The following is a 20,201-nucleotide window of genomic DNA, read 5'->3' on the forward strand; positions in this document are numbered from 1 at the left end:
TGATGGAGTGCCTCCCCCACTTATATTCTAACTGATTCAGCCACACAAAGCAGATGGGCTTGGTACCACTCACTGTGCTCCAGAATCCAGCACAACCACTGGCTAGGATCACATCTTGCTCACCAATCATGACTAGGGAAACAATGTTTAGTGTGCTATTCAGAAATGTCCACACAAATTCGAACATGTATATTTGAACATAAGAACATAAGAGAAGCCATGTTGGATAAGGCCAATGGCCCATCCAGACTTACACTCTGTGTTACACAGTGACCAAAAAATGCAAGTGCCATCAAGGGGGCTAAAAGCCCTGCCACTATGCCCCCCCCCCCAAGCATAAGAATACAGAGCATCACTGCCCCAGACAGAGAGTTACAACAATAAGCTGTGGCTAATAGCTACTAATGCACCTCTGCTCCATATAATTATTCATTCCCCTCTTGAAGTTGTCTATGCTTGTAGACACTGCCTCTTGTGGCAGTGAATTCCACATGTTAATCACCCTTTGGGTGAAGAAGTACTTCCTTTTATCCTTTCTAACCTGACTGCTCAGCAATTTCATTGAATGCCCATGAGTTCTTGTATTGTGAGGAAGGGAGAAAAGTACTTATTTCTCTACCTCCTCTATCCCACACCTAGAGGTTTACAAGATTAGATTACAAGATAGAGGTTTACATGTCACCTTGCAGTCGACGGGGTGGCACCATTACAGCGGTTTCTTGCACAGGTTGGAAAGCCTTGTGTTGGTAGTCAACCTCCTTCTGAACTGCTTGCTGTAGTCATTGTATATATTTTTTTAATTTACAGCATTTTATTGTTTTGACCTGTGGAGAAACGCCATTTTAGCCAGTGGTGGTGCTTCATTTGGCAGGGGTCAGTAAATCCCTCAGCAGGCTTTGTAGCCTTCCCCTCACTCCCCCCCTCCCTTCCAGAGCCAAACCAACAACGCTAGGGGGAAAATCTCCTAGAGAGGCAGGAAGTGCTTTTGTTCTTGGCATGTGTGTTAGCAGGAAGAGAAGGGAGTTGGAAGCCAGCGCTCGAGCAAGCATGTGGTGAGCAATGGAGGCTCCTGCCTGGGGGGCCCCCAGGCAGGCAGACTAAGTAAGTAATTCACAAGACAGGACAAGTTTAGATCAGGGCCAGCAGGACGCGTTTATAACACATTTTGTTTGTCAGGCTGTTTGCTGTGTGTGTGCTGTGCTGTGCTAACCTTTTAAACGCAACTGTTTTTGTTTTGTTTTTCTTTCCCTATCTTTTTCTCTTTTAAATAAATGTCTTTTCTGTTTTAAATACTGGCAGTCAATCTCTGTACCACATAGATCCCCAGACCGCTTTAGACCACGCTGTGTTAGGAAGGGGGCCCCGGGGAAGGGGGAAGGCATGCAGTTGGATAAGGTGCCAATCCTCCAGGGGTGCCCCAAAGAAGCGTTGAGGTCTCTGTGAAACCCAAGTGCAGGGTGGCAGAGGACCTGGAGGCCTAGCCTCACAGCTGGAGAGGGGGATTGGGAGTCCTGTTCCTCTCAATCTGAACCCCGGGACTGAGCAGGTGGTGGCAGCGTGCCCAAGGGGCAGGAGGAGAAATAACTCCCTCCAGGAGTTGGCGACTCAATAGGGAGCTGACGGGACCGGGTCTGAAGGCAGAATCGGGCCGGTTCCGTCACACTTGGCAGCAGCGGTGGAATGAGAACAAACAGAGAACTTGATTGGCCAGGCATTTTTGGTTTTTGATGCGTGCAAGCACCCAGAGGAAGCAACAGAGGTTTTGTTTTATTTTCGGGTCAACTGGAGTAGGGAAAGTTTAGCTAGTTAGGATGGAGCGTACTAAGATGCGGGAAATCCTGAAGATGACAAAGCCACAGCTCCAGGAAGAGTGTGCAAAGCACAAGCTGGAGTGTGACAACATGACTGTAGTAGATATGAAAGACCTCCTTTTGGAGTATCATCAGCATGCAGGGGCACCTGCAAAAGTGCCCCCTACCCAGTCAGAAGCAATTTTGCGGCTACAGGTGGAACTGGAGAGAATGCGTATCGAGGCGGACCGAGACCGCAGACGGGAGGAACGAGAGAGGGATGCGATCCGCAGACAGGAGGAACGAGAGAGAGAGGAAAGACAAGCTGAGATCCGCAGACAGGAGGAAAGAGAGAAAGCTGAGATCTGCAGACGGGAGCAGGAAGAGCAACGTCGCCATGAGCTTGAGGTGCTACGTCTGGAAGCTGAACTAAGCAAAGAGATCCAAGTCACCCCCAAGGACTTTGCAGTGTACCAAGAGGGAGAAGACCCCTCCATATACCTCTCCAACTTTGAGAGAGCAGCCAAACAGTGGGGGATTGCAGAGGAGGACTATATGTCTCACCTCTGTAGCCTCCTGACTGGAGAACTCTCAGCCATCTATCACAGCATGCCTATGGAAGATGGGGGGATAACTTTTGCGGCCTATAAAGCCACTGTATTTAAAAGGTTTAAACGGGGGCCAGACCACTCCCGAAAGCAGTTCAGGGGTTGGGCTTCACAAGAAGGTAAATCCTATTCTGAATGTGGGGTAATGAAGGAACAAACAGTTCCAGTGTTATTGGGCCGGGATTTGTTGGTTGGCCAGTACTCTATCAATGCTGTAACCCGCAGCCAAACCCTCAGGGGGAAGTGGGAGGAGGAAGGCAATGTTAGGGAAGCCACCTCACCACCAACCAGGGAGGGGGAAATAGCCCAGGTTACTGAGAACGAAGAGAGGGCAGTCACCCAGGAGGGGGAGGACCAGCCTATCTCAAGCCCTGGAGTAGGGTGTTCCCAAGGGGAAGAGGGGTGTAGCTTTCCCCAAGTGCAGCAAGAGGCTGTCGATGTTCCTAGCGAGGAAAGGAACCTGTCTAGCATAAAGGATGTGCATGCTGAAGAGACCGAGGTGGAGAGTGGAGATTTCACAGGAGGTTCTGAGAGCAGCAAGGCTAATGTGGGCTCAGAGGAGCACATAGCTGAAGGCTTGGGGGAACGGGAGTGGTTCCAGAAGGGGGTCCGGAGTGACCTTAGGTGGAAACCGGTTCACCAAGTAGCTGTGGATCAGGAAGTGGGATCGTCCGAGACGCTCTCAAAACAGGTCGTCTTGAAGCAGGGCAGACAGGAATCCTGGGAAGCTGTGGGACCTTCCAGGCAGGAAGGGGGTCAGTTGGGTAGTGCTGAAAAACCAATCGAGGGGACTGAGAACCCAAGCCAAACCCTCAGGGGAAGGTGGGGGGAGGAAGGCAACTTTAGGGAAGCTACCTCACCACCAACCAGGGAGGGGGAGGACCAGCCTGTCTCAAGCCCTGCAGGAGGGTGTGCCCAATGGGAAGATGGGTGCCAATTTCCGCAAGGGCAGCAGGTTGCTGTGGAGCCTTCCAGGCAGGAAGGAGCTCAGTTGGCTGACACTGAAAAACCAACTGAGGGGGCGGAGAACCCAGATCAAACTTTGGCTGGGTGTTCTGGAAACAGTGGGACTAGGGGTGGCTTGAAGGAACAGATGATAGGAAGTCTGGGGGAGCCAGAAATGTTCCTGTCTGAGGTTCAAAGTGACCCTAGGCTGGATCCACTGTGTGAGGTGGCAAGGGACCAGAAAGTGGAGTTCTCAGAAGCTGAGACAGGGGATAGGGTGATGGTTTTCCTGCCCCTTCATACTGGTGAACGGAAAGTGGAATGGGAGGGACCCCATGTGATTGTGGATGACCTAGACGAGGCTACTTATGTGGTGGCTAGGGAGAAGACAGGAAAGGCAGTTAAAGTGGTGCAGGTGAAAATACCACAGCCATTCTCTGCGAGGTCCATGGTGTTGCATATAGGTAGGAAGGAAGGAGACAAAAAGAAGCTGGGACAGCAATTGTTTGGAGCCCCAGAGGTGGTTTTCTGGGAGGTCAGAGTGGACAGAGGGAACATTCCACCAATGAGGGATAAAGAAGCAACTTTGTGGGAACTGGGCAGTTCCCAACCTCAGATGTGGGGCCAGGAATTTGCTCCTTTGATGGGCCACTCACCCCAGCAACAGCAGCAACGGAGGGAGAGCACCAAACTCCAGAGGTGGTCCTGGGAGATGGAGGAGTACATCTTAAAGACTGGACATTCCTTCTGCATGCAGCAATGCAACGTTTTGTCCAGAAAGGACATGGACACCTAGGTTGTGGGACTTTGTGTATTATTGGAGAAATACCTGAATGTTTGTGTAATATTTTGGTTAATGGGTTTCTCCTTGTTTGATTGGATTCTGCTACGGGGTCACCTCTGTAGGAGGCAACCCCTCCGGCTCAGAATTTAAGGAGGGGGAAGTGTGGAGAAACGCCATTTTAGTCAGTGGTGGTGCTTCATTTGGCAGGGGTCAGTAAATCCCTCAGCAGGCTTTGTAGCCTTCCCCTCACTCCCCCCCTCCCTTCCAGAGCCAAACCAACAACGCTAGGGGGAAAATCTCCTAGAGAGGCAGGAAGTGCTTTTGTTCTTGGCATGTGTGTTAGCAGGAAGAGAAGGGAGTTGGAAGCCAGCGCTCGAGCAAGCATGTGGTGAGCAATGGAGGCTCCTGCCTGGGGAGGCCCCCAGGCAGGCAGACTAAGTAAGTAATTCACAAGACAGGACAAGTTTAGATCAGGGCCAGCAGGACGCATTTATAACACATTTTGTTTGACAGGCTATTTGCTGTGCGTGTGCTGTGCTGTGCTAACCTTTTAAACGCAACTGTTTTTGTTTTGTTTTTCTTTCCCTATCTTTTTCTCTTTTAAATAAATGTCTTTTCTGTTTTAAATACTGGCAGTCAATCTCTGTACCACATAGATCCCCAGACCGCTTTAGACCACGCTGTGTTAGGAAGGGGGCCCCGGGGAAGGGGGAAGGCATGCAGTTGGATAAGGTGCCAATCCTCCAGGGGTGCCCCAAAGAAGCGCTGAGGTCTCTGTGAAACCCAAGTGCAGGGTGGCAGAGGACCTGGAGGCCTAGCCTCACAGCTGGAGAGGGGGATTGGGAGTCCTGTTCCTCTCAATCTGAACCCCGGGACTGAGCAGGTGGTGGCAGCGCGCCCAAGGGGCAGGAGGAGAAATAGCTCCCTCCAGGAGTTGGCGACTCAATAGGGAGCTGACGGGACCGGGTCTGAAGGCAGAATCGGGCCGGTTCCGTCACATGACCATTTTGCAATATTCCTGATGGCATGCTTTAATAGCAGTACTAATCCACTCAAACTGAAAATTAAGGTTGTGGAGGCATACTTCAACAATGTAATTAAACAAAAAGGAAGCACTGTTGGATTCAGATAAAAATACACAGAATATAAAAATTTAAACATTGGAGATAAAATCAAAATAAAACCGAGCTTACAGATGCATTCAAACATGGTCAGAATTAAATTTAAGGATGTCAGCCAGAAATTTTGCCACAGCCTCACTAACCACCCCCTCAGTATCACTCAATAAATAATAATATATATATAACTCCAGTTCTTTATGAGGAGGCTTTAGGACAGATCCTTCTATTCCTGAAACCCTGGAGAGCCACTGCCATTCCAAGCAGGCAGTGCCAAACGAGACAGACCAATGGAGTGACTTGATGTAAGCAGATCTCTTTTTGTAGCAGGAGCTCCTCTGCACATTAGGCCACGCCCCCCAATGTAGCCAATCCTCCAAGAGCTTAGAGGGCTCTTAGTACAGGGCCTACTGTAAGCTCCAGGAGGATTGGCTGCATTGTGGGGCATGGCCTAATATGCAGAGGAGCTTCTGCTAGAAAAAGAGCCCTGGATGTAAGGCACCTTCCTATGTTTGACATCACTCAACAGATGAACACTGATGTCACTCCTCAGATGAATGTGTTTCAGTGTTAAGCAGGATAAAGAAAGGAATGCTACGGGGTGGTGGGGAGGATCCAGGCTGACTGAGCAGAAGCTGCTCTTGAAGATTAGTTACTGAAGTTCTTGTTTCTTGGGGTGGGGATTCAAGGAGGCATTAAAACAGACAAGTGCATTAACAATTTTAAAATAAGCTTTTTTATTACTTAATATATTTTCACCTAAATTCTAAGTATAGCCAAAAAAAAAAAAAAAAACCCTACCCAAGAACACAGCAGAGCCGCATTAATTTTTCAAGCCTTAATGTGCTAGACAGGGAATAAGTTATTACATCTGTTGCCCTCTGGGAGGAAAGAATGAAAAGCACAAAAATGATTCTCCCCCTTTAGAGCTGAATAACCGAATAACAGCTGATTTATGCAGTCGAGAGTACAAAAGGAAAGCTTACTGCAGCTTTTGTGTCATCATTAGGAGGGAACACTACAACCCATGCAGCAAGATTAGGAGACATGGCGGGGCTTATTTGTTCTTCTCAAGGGGGCCTTTTACAATTAGGGGAGAGTTTCAAACACGCCGCTCGCAAACGGAGGATGATAATCAGTAGGATGATGCTCCTTTTTCATGTCACTATCACTGCCCACATGCCTTTTGTCAGAACGATCACTGAAGAAGAGGAAAGACAGTTGCCCAGCAAGATCCCAGAACAATATGGCAGTTCCAGTGGAAGGGGTTCCGGGAAAATTCCCACATTGTGTTCCATTCTTGAGCGGTGAAATGCCAGATTCTTGGATCCATTCCTGGAGGGAAGGAAAACATCCTGTGAAGTTCTTCCTCCCTCCTTCCATTTTTTAAAAAGGCATCTGCTAGTTTCTTGAGTGAGTTTGGTAGGCCAGAAATCTGAGCCAGGAGTGTCTTTTCAAAAAGACTGCTTCCTCAGATCAATGAAGTCTCTGCCAACTGAAGCTATGCAACAACCTCAGATAATGAGCCAGTAAAGTTACTCCTTTGGGGCTGGAAAGGAACACTGGGATATCATAGCTTGAAGAAAGGCAGATAATTATGCTTCTTTTTTTCTGGTTTAAAAAGGTAAAGGTAGTCCCCTGTGCAAGCACCAGTCATTTTTGACTCTGGGGTGACATTGCTTTCATGTTTTCACTTTTTACGGGGTGATTTGCCATTACCTTCCCCAGTCATCTACACTTTTCCCCCAGCAAGCTGGGTACTCATTTTACCAACCTCAGAAGGGTGGAAGGCTGAGTCAACCTGGAGCTGGCTACCTGAACCAGCTTTCACTGGGATCGAACTCAGGTTGTGAGCAGAAGGCTCCGACTGCAGTACTGCAGCTTTACCACTCTGCGCCACGGGGCTCTATTTTCTGGTTTACCACCATTTTAATATATGACAGGCTGTCCTATTGGCCAGGCTTTTACAATTTCATTTCTACCCTGCTGTAAGGTTTTGCTAGTTACTGGCCCAAAGAACTCAAGCACATATGAAAGTGGTAAAGATTTTAATGAGAGTCAAGTACAGAGCAATGACCTTCTTGCTGAAGAGCCATTGCTGAGAATAATTTGCAAACAAAGAAGGCAAATAATATGGAGGGGAAGCATGTAAAGTTATGCTTCTCTCAGAGTCCATAATAATTCCCAGGCTTTGCTGTAAACATGAGACATCTTCCCTGGGTACTCAACGTTACGCTGCTAATTCAAGCCTTCCCCTTAACTACCAGATAACCAGCTCCCTGCAAAAGCCAATCTCCTGCACAACTTTAGGAAAATGTTACAAGCAAGCAAATACTACAATACAGGATGAACATGTAAATACTTGGCAAGACAGTACAGCAAAGTTATGAGCAATGGGTTGAATTAAATAATTGACCAGTATAGTGAGTACATGACAATACAGCATGAGCAGGACCAGCAAAACAAAGGTCAGAGAACCTGACACCTGCCCTTTCTCACTCAGGAAACGCAAAACAGCATAAGTAAGGTTCCAAGAAGCCTCCCATCCAGTCATGATCAATGGCCAGATCTAGAACTGCTTAACTACACCACAGGTGCAGTATCATACACCCAGCCTAGGACTTCATTCTGCATTAGCTCATCTGCGGTGCATTCTCCTGTCCTCTAAAGACTGTGTATGCACATAAGTAGGTCAAGGGTTTCTATGTTGGTTGAGCCTGTGGGCACTTTGGGATGTTGAAAACACAGCTGACTACAAAGTGGCTGCCATGTGGCCAATCACAGAATGTTGAGAAGTTCTAAGCTAAGTGTTCCCTTATGAAGGAGTAGCTGTTTTCAAATGGATTCTCTCTGCTGGTATAAAGATGATTCTTTCTGGGGTCTTCTGAAGCTGGGGTTGCCTAGGGCTGGCAAGTTCCAGAAGATGGTGACGTTGCAGTGAATGGCAATGAACAGTTATGCCACAACATCACTTCCTATATGAACCTCAAAGTCTTGTCAGTGTAACACTGTAGCATTCACCTGAAATTCTATCAGTTTACCATAGAGTTTTGACTGAATCCTAGAGCATCACACCAAAGTGGTGATGTCAAGTCTGAGTTCCTACTAGAAAAATACATTATGGCATTGGCCTGATGTTGATTCCCTCTGCCTCATTGTTCTGCTACTTCATAAGCAGCAGGGCCCAGGATGGGAGGTCTTCTGTCAGCGCAGTCCTACTATCTGAATTCCCTCATGTAGTCACTGAATTGAAGGAAAGCCAGTACTGGCTCTTTGATTTGGGGAACATAAGCTTTGGGGGAGAAAGAAGTGGGCACCAGGAAATACAATGGCAGGCACTGTGGCACCTACAGACAAGTTGTAAATCCCTGCACTAGGGGAACTGCTAATTTCACATCAAATGTGTTCGACAGTATGTTACTTTGCTTGACTTTGACTTTTAAGATGATCACAGAATCTGTTTGGTTCTCCACCAAGTGACTCAAATACCTGCCAGATTGCACATATACTAAAAGTAGGTTGAACTGTACTGTATTGGCGGGAAGGGATATGCTGAAGCAACCAGCTGAACAGCTGCAAATGGGTCAACTAACACTGCATCAAAAATTGTCTCCCTAGCAAACGAAGTGCAAGCCACACTAACAAGTGTTTATCTCAGAAGATGAACGTGCTGGCTTTGGCAGCATATACACTAAAATTGGAACAATACAGAGAAGATTAGCATGGCCTCTGTGCAAGAAAGAGGAGGAAGAGGAGATTAGATTTATACCCCGCCCTTCACTCAGAGTGATTTACAATCCCCTTCCTCTCCCCACAACAGACACCCTGTGAGGTGGGTGGAGCTGAGTGAGCTCTGAGAGAACTGCTCCTGAGAGAATAGCTCTGCTGAGAACTTGTGGTTGACCCAAGGTGGCACGAGCAGCTGCATGTGGAGGAGTGGGGAATCAAACCCAGTTCTCCCAGGTTAGAGCCTGCACTCCTAACCACTACACCAGACTGGTGCAGCACAAAATCCAGCGTACAGAATGGAGAATTGCAGTACTGCCTGCCAGAGGGCAAACAAGATAAGAAAGCTCATTTTCACGATAGGACACAACTGGAAGGCAAGATTAAGGGCACTTTCACACCTGCTAAATACAGTTTTAATCCATTTCAGTGACTGTTTGGAAGTGGATTTTGCCATTTCATGCGGTAAAGTCCAGTTGCCAAGTGCAATATATGAAAGTGTATTATTTAGTGTGTGTGAAAGCACTCACTGCCAGAGACACACTGACTCTGCTGAGGACATAAGGTAAACGAAAGATCCTGCTTGGTTGGTAACAACGTTGTATTCATCACTGGGAATATACAAGAGAAGGGTGAATGGACCACATGTAATGGAATGCCATTCCTCTCTTTATGAGTATAGAAAAGAAGGGAGACAGAATGAGGGCAGAAATTGGCAGGAAAATGGGATCCTGGTTTTTTTGCGTGATATGGTGGTTAAGCCTGATGTCACTGAGTGTCAACATATAAATAACATGGGTCAGAACAGCAAATGGCGTGCTGTGATTAATGTGACAGCACAGCTGGCACAAATAGCATGGCCAGAAGCCATAATGACACAGTTATGTAATGACAATATAACAGGGGTGGCCAATGGTAGCTCTCCAGATGTTTTTAGCCTACAACTCCCATCAGCCCCAGCCAGCATGGCCAATGTCTGGGACTGATGGGAGTTGTAGGCAAAAAACATCTGGAGAGCTACCGCTGCCCCCCCTGCAATATAATATTAGTGCCCTAATACAATTGTGTCATTATGGCTGCCGGCCATGCTATTGAAAATGCCAATCAAATGAACCTTTCATGTTGAAAAGAATTCTGAAAACAGATATTTAGTTTTGGCAATGGTGAAAATGAATCTGAACAAGGGTGAGTATTTGGGGCTCTATTTTAATCTTCGTCTTGAGCTTCCTGCATATTTTGTACCTCCATGCAGATGATGCGTCACATGGAACGAGGCTTTTTAAACCGGATGCCTATTCTAGCCACTGTAGGCATTGGTTGTAAGAAAGGACCCAACGGTTTCTATTCATGAGCATTTGCCTCTCTGCATGCATTCACGGAGGGTATAGTGGTGAAAGTGGTATAGTGGTGAAAGTGCTGGAGTAGGAAATTTGGGTTCCAGTCCCAACCCTGTCTTGAAACTTTTGGTGGATGCAAGTCCAACTATCTCTAGACAGATAGCCAAATTTTGCCATTATCTTGTGAAGTTCCATACTAAGAAACAAGAAACTGCATGTCTTGTATGATCTCTTGGAATTTTAGTTTATAAATGTTTTTATATACTCTGATTTAAAGGATTTATATAAATTGGAACTGACTTGAATTTTAAAATTGGTTCAATTATATTTTAGTTATCTTGGATTGTATAGGTGGGGAAATGTTTATGTATTTTATTGTATTTTATGTTTTTTTAGGAGGGTATTTTATACTATCTTAGGTATTTTAGGAGGGTTTTATATGATGTGTTATAGTTTTTATATTGGTCTATGACTGTAATAAAGTTCATTCATTCATTCAAACTTACTGCGTGACCTTGGGTCAGTCATCTGCTCTCAGCCTCACCCGCGTCAAAGGAATGATCTGAGAATAACATGGGGATGGAAGAAACATGCCACATGGGCACATGAAAATGCCTTATAGTGAATTGGACTCTTGGTCCATCCATCAAAGTCAATATTGTCTACTCAGAGTGGCAGCTGCTCTCCAGAGTCTCAGGTTGAGGTCTTTCACATCACCTACTGCCAGATTTTATAACTAGATATGCCAGGGATTGAACCTAGGACCTTCTGATGCGAAGTAGAGGCTCTACTGTTGAGCAACAGCCCCCCCCAAAAAAGAAAAGTCCATCTCTCTGATCTCCTTGGAGGCAGAACTGGACAACTAGACTATTATATAGTGAGTTCAGCCAGTTTAAGGTATTGAACAAGAGCAGAACTGAACACAAACAGGCAACACCACTCCTTATATATATTTGGCCTGAGTTAAATACGCCCCCTTATGTGGGCAGCAATCCACCCTATTGGTCTCTCCAGAATCCTTCATTTGCATTTCTTGAGAGAAATGCCTCGCATCCCGATTGGCTGGTTCTAAGAGAACAACCAATCAGAATGTAGGCATCAGGGTTCTGGAGGGCAATGAAGTATGCTTCAAGGTCAACTAACAGACATAACAAACCAGTTGTCAAAACAACCAATACACAACATAACCAGATAGACATCATTCCCGACCGCAAATATGTTTTGAAAACTCTTTAAAACATTCTTCTCACTTTTGTTCAGGCATATTATGGCAATAAGTTAACAATATGCAGAAATAACTGAGTCCAGAGTAGTACAATGTTTGTAGTATTGCTCACAGAACAGGAATGGATGGGTTTTCTGCTCTGAAAATAGTAATGGCTTAGCAGTAACATCACCCATGGAAAAAAACCCCAGAAGTTTGGGACTGACAGCCATTTGGATTTTAGGCTTAGAAATCTTGTCAACACCCACACTTGATGAACAAACATGGTCTCTTGGCTGCTTGCAATTATAGCCATCTGTCTGAATGGCAGAATTCTTGGCTCGCGAGTGGGTTGGAGTGTTGCACTCGGGATGTCGGTGTGCCAAAGAGTGAGAGTTCTATGACACGGAAATATATTCACTCAAGAAATATGGTATTTTCTATAGGAAGCTCCCTGATTGGGTGGAAAGGTACTGAGACGCAGAACCAGATGAGGACATCTGCTGATACTAATGTACCAAAATAAAAGAAGGCTAAATGGTGGAAACAAACTACCTTTTTTTTAAAAAAAAAAAGTCAAATTATGGTAAAATGGACACTTTGCAATGCATACAGAACCTCTAAGAAGGCCCAAATCACCACAGATGATGCATGCCATAAACCAGGACATTTTTTTGTAACAGGAACTCCTTTGCATATTAGGCCACACATCCCTGATGTAGCCAGTCCTCCAAGAGCTTACAGTAGGCCCTGTACAAAGAGCCCTGTAAGCTCTTGGAGGATTGGCTACATCAGGGATGTGTAGCCTAATATGCGAAGGAGTTCTTGTTACAAAAAAGCCCTGCCATAAACAGCTTCTGAGTAGAAAGAACTTGTAATGTCCAGTAGAACCAGGTGGTTTTGGGATTATCATCACTGTGACTATGGGTGGTTGGGGAGGCCTATGTACTATATATGAGTGAGTGTTCACGCATGTGTGTGTGACAGAGAGGGAAGATGTAGTCCACTTTTCAACCCAAATTCATACTAAGGTCATCTGAGTATAAGGAAAAAAAATCTTCCTTCCCCTCCTCTCTTAAACAAATTATTGTCTGAGTTAAGTTCTACTCCTGGCTTAATGGGACACCTCAAGTCTGTATTAAGAATGCAAACAAAGGTCAGAATGGATTTGATGAAAAAGTGGCACAAACTTTGAAAGGAATATTGAGAATCTAGACAGAGTGAAATCCTAAATAAAAATTATTGATGGGAATACAAGCAGCTTACCTCAAAAATTAGTGAATTCAAGCAGTTACGATATCAAGCACATGGCCAAATATGCAACTTAACCATTAAATATATTAAGCACACAGAAACAAGTTCTGTGAACAAGTTCTCCATTCGAGAAGGGAGAGGCAAATGACCAAAGAGTTAGGGCAAAAGACTAAAGCAATGACCTCTGCTGAGTCTGGGCAGAGTCCCATTTCCCAGGGTAGAAATCTAAACAACAAGACAACAAAATAACTCATAAAAAAAAAAAAAACCAGGAGAAAGAACAGAGCATCCAGAATGGGTACAACTGTGTCCATCCAGAATGGATACCTACCTCCATAGTAACATAAACCAGGATGGGAGTCAGTTGGAACTGGATTTGCAGGCTTTCCAGCAAGCATATCCTTTGGAGGAAAGATTCTGATCCCAGTTATAGGGCAAGAAGGTTGGAAAATGGGGATGGAGCAACATGTATGCCACAAGGTTGACCAAAAGATGAGGTAGAAGGTGGTTCAAGATTTTAGGGATATTTCCAAATAAAGGGGGGGGGAGGTTTCTGGGTAGGGAAGTGGTATGTAGGAGGCTGTCTCAAATATTTTGTTGAGTTGGGTTTTCACTGGGAAATTCAAATCAGTCCAATTTAGATGTGTCTGAACTAAATTGTGTTGTTTATTTATTGGTAAATGCTAATTTGGGAATAAGTCTTTTATGGAATGCTATTGTAGCAAGATCCTATGTTTCCAAGTGTATCTTGATTAATAGCTTGAGATATTTTGATTAACCCTCTGATTGGTCTTTACTAGGTAGACCACAGATTCTCTCCCTGGAATGCTCTTATTTCACAGTAAGTTCCACTCACTCTGCCCTTTATTGCAGAAGTGTCCAAAACCAGTTGTTCTTGCCCCCCACATGTGTCTAGCAGAGGAGGTGCTTCCGGCCCCCAGACCACATGTTTGACACCCCTGGTATAACCTTTTAGTCATGATTTTACTCTGGTCAGTAGCAGCAATGCAAAAGAGACAGCAGTAAAATGGTTAGACTTCAGACTAGAGAGACCTTGTTTTTCAAGTCTTTACTCTGTCTTGAAGTTCTCTGAATGTCTCGCAGCCTCTCCTATCTCACAAGATTGTTATGATGATAGGATATGGGGATGAAGCCATAGATGATACCATACACTTCTTAGTGGAAAGAGGGAATAAATGTCTAAATGTATGAATATAATTATGTATAAATAATAAATGCATAGTGTAAATGTATAAATAATATATAAAATAAATTGCATAAACACCATTACGAAGCATAAAAAAAGATATTAATTGATCCACTGCTGTACTTATGCAATGATGAATGTCCAACCGTTTATGAATTATCCAGAACCTTAGATGCTTGAAGTTGCACAGTCAACATTCACTGGTGTCCATCCACAAAGTGGAGAACTACAGGACTATCTGGGATGAACCCCCCCAAAATCATCTGGAACTGTTTACATATACATGTGAGGCTTTACATTTCAATTCACCAAATATTGCATGAAGATCCATGCGCAGGAATTGTGGGCCCTTTCAAGTCACAAGCTCCCGAAGGCTATTTTAAAAAACCTTCACATTGGTTACTCTCCTAGTACCGTAATTTACAACCAGGGGTGGAATTCTAGCAGGAGCTCCTTTGCATATTAGGCCACACCTCCCTGATGTAGCCAATCCTACAAGACCTTACAAAAAAGAGCCCTGTAAACTCTTGAAAGATTGGCTACATCAGGGGTGTGTGGCCTAATATGCAAAGGGGCTCCTGCTAGAATTTCACCCCTCTTTAGAACATTTTATTATGGGCAGTTCCACTGCATCTGGCTGTCCTATGAATACTCAGCCATACCAGGCCATACTGAAGTTACCCAGTAGCATCAAAATAGAAAACTAACAAGCAAGGCTACTCATGCTATTCAGGACATGGGAGAACTCCCAGTAAGCATTTCTGGGGAAGTCGAACAGTGACCAAACAAAACTTATAACATGTCCAATGACTGCCATATATATCTCCTACCCTAACAGTACAGACAAGCAGAGGTGGTTTGCCATTCCCTGCCTTTGCATAATACCACTGTACTTCCTTGGTTGTCTCCAGAGCCAACCCCGATCAGGGCTGTAGCCAGGATTTGGAAGGTCAGGGGGCATTTACATTTTTCAGGGAGGCACTGATACCCCCCAGTGCCCCACATGAACTTCCCTCTAGTGATAGGCAGCTAGGCAGCACAGCTCCGCCCCGCCCCAGTCACCAGATCTGCCGCCTACTCCTGAGTAGCCTTGCAAGTAGACAGCAGGCATGGGGCTACTTGCAGGAACAGGCAGGGGGAGAGGCAGGCATCAGAGGCGAGGGGCTGCGTGGGAGGGGAAGGGGTGAGAAGAAGTCACTGCGATAGGGGCTGGGAGGGAGGGGAAGGGGCAAGGAGAAGCAGTGGGGATCAGGGCTGGGAGGGAGGGGAGGGGGCAGGAGAAGTGGTTGCAATCGGGGCTGGGAGGGAGGGAAAGGGGCGAGGAGAAGCAGTGGCGATCAGGGCTGGGAGAGAGGGGAAGGGACAGAAGTGGCTGCGATTGGGGTTGGGTGGGAGGGGAAGGGGCAAGGAGAAGCAGTGGTGATCGGGGCTGGGAGGGAGGGGAAGGGGTGAAGAGAAGCTGCTGTGATCAGGGCTGGGAGGGAGGGGAAGGGGAGAGGAGAGGAGAGGAGAAGCTGCTGCAATCAGGGCTGGGTGGGTGGGGAAGGGGTAAGTGGCTGCGAAGGAAGGGAGGGTAGTGGCGGGGAAGGCATCAGGGAGAGGAGGGAAGGGAAGCTCTTCCTTGCCTGCCCTCGCCACCACCCTCCCTTCTTTCCCCGCCATTAAAATAGCATGGGGTGGAAGCAGAAGCAGCCCCAGCCCCCCTGCTAGTTAAAGGGCCCGCAAAGAGCCTTTTAACTGGCGCAAGAAGGTGGGCGGCTGCTTTTGCCCCGCCGGCACAGCTATTTTAATGGTGAGGAAGGGAGGGCAGCTGTGAGAGCAGCAGGGAGGGAAGAGAAGACCCTTCTTTTCCCTCCCTGTCACTCTGGTCACAACCCTCCCTCCCTTCCCCGCTACTAAAACAACCCCCAGCTCCCCCCTGGAGTTAAACGGCCTGTGAAACAGCTGATCTGCTGGCCCTTTAACTCCAGGGGGAGGCTGAGACTGCTTCTGCCCCCGGCCAGCCAAATTGCTTGTGGGGCCAGCAGCAGCCCCCGGAGCTATGGCAGAGGCCCTGGGGACTGGTTGGGGTCTCCAGTCAGGGGTCCTCACCCAGATGTCGGGGGGCTGTGCCCCCACAAGCCCCCTCATAGCTACGGGCCTGGCCCTGATTAGCTTCTGAGATCAGATACAATTATGCTAACCTGGGTTATCCAGATGAGGACAACCATAGTAGCAGGTACTGTAAAAAGATAGCATTCTGACCTGGAAATTCATGCCCTAGTACTCTTGAGTAGCATAATAACCACTGCCTTCTCCTCTTGAGAAGCAAACTGTCATGAGTTATGGGTTGCATCGTGCAACTTGCATGGTTCATGATTGATCACTGTGTGAGACAGGATGCTGAACTAGATGGACCATTGATCTGATTCAGCAGGGCTCTTCTTATGTTCTTGCAGTTGTTAGCTGGTACTTCAGAGCCTCATTCTTTTCTTGAAGAAAAAAAAAAACTCTTCAAGAAGACTTTTCTTCCAATTGTAACTGGCAGATTTGGGGGCTACCAGATCTGCTGAGAAGGTCCTGGACTGACGGTTGTGTCATAACACGCCCCCCCCCCCTCTCTGATACAGTTTGATGTTTTGTGTATGTGGGACCTTGTTAAATTGGCTGACTATAAGATGTAATTTAATAAACCTGAGAATTGCCGCTGTCCAAAGACTAAGCATTCAACACATGGCTTGTTGCAAATGGTGACTCACAAACTTTAATATAACCAGAATTTTAGGTGGTGTGCCATGAAACTATTTAATAGTCACTTCGTAGTGAGGACTTCATAATCTCTCAACATCAGCCCAAAAGCATGACGTTGTGCATCTTCTGGCACAAAACAAAACAATCATTCAAAATCTGAAATAGCCAGAGTGATAAATTGCCTCTTTCTGCTGGTATCAGCAACATTATGATTGACAGCATCTTTTAAATCATCCTCCATCGCCAATGTGCCTTAAACAGGGGGTGTTAATACAGTCATTATATTGGCTGCTGAAATCAGGAAGGGGAAGTTCATTACAGTATCCACACACTCAGCAGCCCACCAGCTCAATCTTTAAGGTAAATGAAAATATGAAGGCTGTATTAGTCACCGACCTTTGAAGAGTTAAGAGTTTACAACATTCGAGGTAGGACTCAAGGCTGCCTCCATTCTGCCTTTAACTTGTACACACTGGCCATTCGCCAACAACTTCTCCTATGTACTTTTCTGCAAGACAGCCCCATTCAGTTTAATTCAAGGGCCAATTAAGAAATGCAATTCCTGTCTAGCCTACATCTCCCTCTGCTGTTTTTCATATAACTACTTGGAAGATTTTTGAGGGGTTCTTCAACTAACTGATTTCCTCTCCCCATTTAACAACATTAAGCAACCTTTTACCTTCAGCTAGACAAATGATGATGTTGTGTTGCACAGCTAATCTGACAGATGCTGACAGTGTTTGTTAAAAACACTTTGGAGAAGAGATCATCACTTCCCGCAAACCTCTTAAACCATATCTCCAGGTAAAACACTTTTTCACAGTCGATTTTGGTGACAACATCCTTTCTTAGAACACTCACTTACTGTGTCTGATTGTAGGAGTTCAAAACTTTGTTTTGGAAGATTTAAAACAGAAAAGGCCTTGGGAAAGTTCTTTTGTCACCAGAAAGGAATGTTCTGGAAGCTGGGAATAAAGGCACAATTAAGCAGCTGTACTGCAGTACTGTGATCTGAACTCTCTGGTGATCTGAACTCTCTGAGTACAATTCCGGCAGAAGCTGGATTCAGGTAGCCAGCCCAAAGTTGACTCAGCCTTCCATCTTTCTGAGGTCGGTAAAATGAGTACCCAGCTTGCTGGGGGGAAAGTGTAAAAGACTGGGGAAGGCAATGGCAAACCACCCCGTAAAAAAGTTTGCTGTGAAAATGTTGTGAAAGCAATGTCACCCCAGAGTCGGAAACGACTGGTGCTTGCACAGGGGACCTTTCCTTTCCTTTTTACATGTGACCAACAAGAGGAAGTTAGTAGAACACAGCAAGTACTTCTTGGGATGGATCAAAATCATTTTTACAGGGGAATTCAGTTAGGTGTGCTTGCTTTTGCAACCTCCTAACTACCCTATCCCATCACAGTCAAATGGCAAGTGATGCCAGCAGGCCTCGGATTCAGTGGGAGCTCACAGGAGCACAGCTCCTGAAACTTTCTGAGAGTTCCTCCTCCTCCTTCTGAGAGTTCCACCTCCTTGTCCATTGAATAGTATGTGCAGCTACATAACAATCCATGGATGAGCTCCACCACCTATTTTTCTACAAAACTGGGATACATCAAAACAGTGTAGTCATGTGTCATGTTGGTAACCCACACCACCATCTCTGCATGGCATTTCTCTTGCAGATCATTATCCTCTAGAGGGTCATAGATGGCTAACCAAACTAGATGCAGCTGTCATATGTTCTTGTGGACCTTAATGGAACAAAACGACATAAAAATGGTTTTTTTGTGACCTATAGAAACTTTTATAGCCCTCTCACTAAGCTTAGGTTACTGTGAATATTTTACTGTCTAGAAATTGTTAGCATTATATATATATATATATATATATATATATATATATATATATATATATATAAACTGAATTTGTAGTTGTTTATTATTACTTTGAGTTTTATAGTTATCTTTAATTTTATAAGTGGCCATTGCCTACTTATAATGTTTAAAAAAACATGTAATGCTTATGTCCTTCTGTGCCTATCATGGTAGCTAAATAGAGATTCCTGTCCTGATCTTGAAAATTCTATATGGAGGAATCTCAGGAGTGGGGCAGAGGAGGGAATTTGGAGAAGTGCCATCTTTATGTGGGATAAAGAGTTGATTTTTCCACAACCTGGTCTAAAAATAAGCTCTCACAAATTTAAAAAGATAGAGTTTTTTGTTTTTGTTTGTTTTTGAAGAAGAAAGAAAGAAAGAAAGAAAGAAAGAAAGAAAGAAAGAAAGAAAGAAAGAAAGAAAGAAAGAAAGAAAGAAAGAAAGAAAGAAAGAAAGAAAGAAAGAAAGAAAGAAAGAATCTCAGGAGGGTAGGATAATGTACCTTGGGTAATGTAAAATAGGAAGGATAATGTACCTCGGGCTCCATCCCGATTATGGCTATGATCTGATTATGAGAAAGATCTGCTAAATATTTGCCCTCCTTTTTAGGAATTTCCAAAAGCCAAGCATTTGCCTGAGGTGTGGCGCGACGGGATAGAATCAAAGGGATTTTGCCTTAGGCTGTTAGTCTGTGGCCCGGCTTGAGCAGCATTAGCAGGGGCACAGCAGCAGTAGGAAAGGCAACATCTTCCTCACCAGGGGATTCCCATCGTAACATGTGGCAACCCTTACAGCCATTTATCTGCATTGCATTGGGAAATAATTGGAGACTGGGGGGGCGGGGTTAGCCAAATTGTCTCAATGAAGAGTTTTTTGGGGGAATTTTCAATTAGGTGGGTTCCCAGGAGCACCCAAGAGTCAATAAGGAGAATTGTATTTAAACTGAATAGCATTTATTAAGGAAGTTCAAGCACACAAGGACACACAGGCATTCAACACACAACACAGAGCTTGGGGAATAGGAGGGAAAAATAATAGCGACGTTTGCATGAGCAGGATTTTATCGATGGGTAATACTGTACCTCTCTGACGAGAAGATGAAGATCCAACAGCAACAAAGAATGGACGGGGGTGCCTTGCCCACAATAACGGTCCCAAACTGATCAGGATTAGGGGTGGCTCTTTCAGCAAGGTGTGGGTCCAAAAGAGACACACCAAATGGCAAGAGAAAGAAAGATCTTGATACAATATTCTCGACAATTGTTAAGTACCTGTATCCAAATTACAATATTTTTTTCACATACTCTTTTCTTGCTCACAATGAAGAAACAAAAAGTTAAAGTATGGTTGCCAACCAGTGGGAGACGATGGGCGGGCGGGCGGGGGGGAGGCAGGGACACAGGGGGCAGACATCTTCAGCACCATGACATAATTTCTGGAAAAACCTAGAAGTGATATCACATCACTCTAGGAACTGCAAGAAACTCTATGGTAAAGTCATATGGCTTCCAGGGATTCCTAGAGAGGACTAGGGTCACTTCTGGAATTTTCCTGTGACATCACACTGGTTTATTTTTTTATTTTTTTTATTTTTTAATTCTCCTGCTGCCATTCTGAGGCTAACTTCTAAGTA

General features: G+C 45.3%; 1 pseudogene; it reads left to right on the forward strand.

Annotated features, from left to right (window-relative positions):
• Window positions 1-8,912: 8,912 nt before the first annotated feature.
• On the forward strand, window positions 8,913-9,013 carry LOC132585532 (U6 spliceosomal RNA; annotated as a pseudogene).
• Window positions 9,014-20,201: the final 11,188 nt, after the last annotated feature.

The sequence above is a fragment of the Heteronotia binoei genome, chromosome 16 (assembly GCF_032191835.1).
Source record: "Heteronotia binoei isolate CCM8104 ecotype False Entrance Well chromosome 16, APGP_CSIRO_Hbin_v1, whole genome shotgun sequence".
NCBI classification, from domain to species: Eukaryota; Metazoa; Chordata; class Lepidosauria; order Squamata; family Gekkonidae; genus Heteronotia; species Heteronotia binoei.